Below are 3,472 nucleotides of genomic sequence, written 5' to 3'. Positions count from 1 at the left end.
TTTTATTTTAACTTGGATTTTCGGAACCTTTTTTGTAGTCATTTGCACCCCACAAATGACTAGATTGCTGTCCAAACATTTTTTAAATTGCAGGTATTGGACAATGGATGTACAGTGAGGAACAGACGTATTTGAACACCCTGCGATTTTACAAGTTCTCCCACTTAGAAATCATGGAGGGGTCTGAAATTCACATTGTAGGTGCATTCCCACTCTTAGAGACAGAATTAAAAAAAAAATTCAGGAAATTACATTGTATGATTTTTAAAGAATTTATTTGTCTTGCACTGCTGAACATAAGTATTTGAACACCTGAGAAAATCAGTGTTAATATTTGGTACAGAAGCCTTTGTTTGCAATTACAGAGGTCAAACGTTTCCTGTAGTTCTTGACCAGGTTTGCACACACTGCAACAGGGATTTTGGCCCACTCCTCCACACAGATCTCCTCTAGATCTGTCAGGTTTCGGGGCTGTCGCTGAGCAACACGGAGTTTCAGCTTCCTCCAAAGATGTTCTATTAGATTTAGGTCTGGAGACTGGCTAGGCCACTCCAGAACCTTGATATGCTTCTTACGGAGCCACTCCTTGGTTATCCTGGCTGTGTGCTTCGGGTCGTTGTCATGTTGGAAGACCCAGCCACGACCCATCTTCAATGCTCTGACTGAGGGAAGGAGGTTGTTGCTCAAAATCTCACAATAAAAGGCCCCATTCATCCTCTCCTTAACCTCCTTGGCGGTATTCCCGAGTGTAGCTCGGGGTAACATTTCAGTACCACAAACGGTAACCCCGAGCTACACTCGGGAATACCATGCGGCACTTCTCCGGCATTTGTTCACTTACCTTACCCTGCGCTCCCGCGATGTGAACCCTGCAGCGTCCCCGGCCATCTCCTCCGGCCGATGCTGGCATCCGGCTTCTGTGTCCTGTCCCTGTGACGTCGGGACGTACAGGCGCCGCTGGCGGCGGGAAATTTAAAAATTTTAAAAAATGTCTTTTTTTTTTTTTACATTTTACATAGTAAAACATTGCTGTCTCAACCAATTTCACATACATCTTGTCCCGAGTGCTTTGTTCTGTGCCCTGCCTGCATTTTGTCTGTTCTTTCTGCCTGGAAACTGAGAAATGTCCATGGCGTCCAAAAAGTGTCCCTTTAGGTCAAAAGCGGTTTAGATCAGCTAGAGAACAGCGATAGTAAATCAGAACCACTTGCAGAATTGAGTGATAATGATTTGTGGGGAAATTCGTCATCAGACACTGAAAACGATTTTGCGACTTTGCTCAGCAATGTGCTAACTTGGCGCTATATTTCACATTTCAGTGTTTTTGGTTTGATTATATTATTGAATTAAATGTATTATTATTATATTATTATTTTTTATGATTATTTATTAAATTATAATTTATGATTACGTGTTTCAAATTTTATCCTACCCGGGATGTTTACTAGACTCTTGTTCGGACAGATTTCAGTGAGTTATTCCTAAGAATTACAGGCCTACAATAAAAAAACTACATATTTCCATGCAAAAAAATGGTACCGCTTTCAGCACCAAAAATCGGAAAGAATCATACCGCCAAGGAGGTTAATACAGTGCAGTCGTTCTGTCCCCTTCACAGAAAAGCACCTCCAAAGCATGATGTTACCACCCCCATGCTTCACAGTAGGGATGGTGTTCTTGGGATGCAACTCATCCTTCTTTTTCCTCCAAACATGACGAGTGAAGTTTAGACCAAAAAGTTATACTTTGGTCTCATCTGACCACATGACTTTTTCCCATGCCTCCTCTGGATCAACCAGATGGTCATTGGCAAACTTCAGACGGGCCTGGACATGTGATGACTTGAGCAGGGGAAGCTTCCGTGCAATGCATGATTTGAAACCATGACGGTGTAGTGTTCTACCGACAGTGACCTTTGAAACTGTGGTCCCAGCTCTCTTCATATCATTGACCAGCTCCTCTCTTGTAGTTCTGGGCTGATTCCTCACCTTTCTTATCATCAGTGATACCCCACGAGGTGAGATCTTGCATGGAGCCCCAGTCCGAGGGAGACTGACAGTCGTCTATAGCCTCTTCCATTTTCTAACAATTGCTCCAACAGTTGATCTATTTTCACCAATCTGCTTGGCAATTGCCCTGTAGCCATTTCCAGCCTTGTGGAGGTCCACAATTTTGTCTCTGGTGTCTTTTGACAGCTCTTTGGTCTTGCCCATGGTAGTAGTTGGCGTCTGACTGACTGTGGGGTGGACAGGTGTCTTTAAAGAGCTCAGACAGGTGCTACTAAGTTAGATTAATGAGTGGAGTAGAGGTGGACTTTTTAAAGGCACAGTAACAGGTCTTTGAGAGCCAGAATTCTTGCTGTTTCTTAGGTGTTCAAATACTTATGTTCAGCAGTGCAAGAGAAATAAATTCTTTAAACATCATACAATGTGATTCCCTGAATTTTTTTTTTAAGTTCTGTCTCTCAGAGTGGGAATGCACCTACAATGTGAATTTCGGACCCCTCCATGATTTCTAAGCGGGAGAACTTGCAAAATCGCAGGGTGTTTAAATACTTCTGTTCCTCACTGTATAAGAGCCGTTGCTACCTTAAACTGAATGTATAGTGTTTATACATACAGTGGTTTCTTTTTCCTTATTATGGTTAGTAACCAGTGGTGTATTTAGTTTTTGTGCTGCCCTAGGCAACACAAAAATTGGCGCCGCCCCCCCTCTTCCCGCAGAAAGAGCCTGACATTGACCAAGAACACCCCTGCCCTCCACCCGAGCCTTCCACTACCACTGCCCCCCCCATACACCAACCACCATCCCCCATGGTGAGAGAGAGAAAGGCATTCACCTTCACAGCTCCGGACATCCCTAGGAACGAGAGTCGGGCTGTGCACACACCATCGTGAAGCCCACAGCATCTCTCGGAACCCACCAGGTCCCCATGCCGTGTGTGTCCCTACTTCCGCCCCTTCTTCCAAGGGGCAGTGCTGCCCCCCCTGAAATATGCCATTCTAGGCAAATGCCTTGTTTGCCTTGTGGTAAATACACCCCTGTCAGTAACATTTACAAAATATTTCTCTTTTAGTCTGGTAAGAATGAAATATTGCATAGCAGTTATCCAAAGACTGAAAACCAATACAAGTGCCCTTTAAAGGCTTAACGCTTGTCAGTTTTTTTTACTATCTACTACTCTGTCTAAGGCTGGCCATAGATTATACAATTTTCTTGAGAATTTTTCTTTTTCTTTAGATTTATCAAAAACGATATAATATGAGGTCAAAGGTAAACAAGACTTTCAATTGTATCCAATTAGGCAGGCCCTTGCACTACATAGTTGAAGGTAAATCTAAAGGAAATTGGACAGAAAATTGTAAGAAAATTGTATAGTGTATGGCCAGCCTAGGAGCTCATTAAAAGTTCGATCTATAGGTACTGTACAACCATAACCTCATATTTAGACAAATTGATTCCACATAGTTGC

Source organism: Staurois parvus, unplaced genomic scaffold (genome assembly GCF_062004578.1).
Source record: "Staurois parvus isolate SC_StPar_1 unplaced genomic scaffold, SC_StPar_1.0 ptg000394l, whole genome shotgun sequence".
Lineage (NCBI taxonomy): Eukaryota > Metazoa > Chordata > Amphibia > Anura > Ranidae > Staurois > Staurois parvus.
This window is presented reverse-complemented; position numbering follows the sequence as displayed.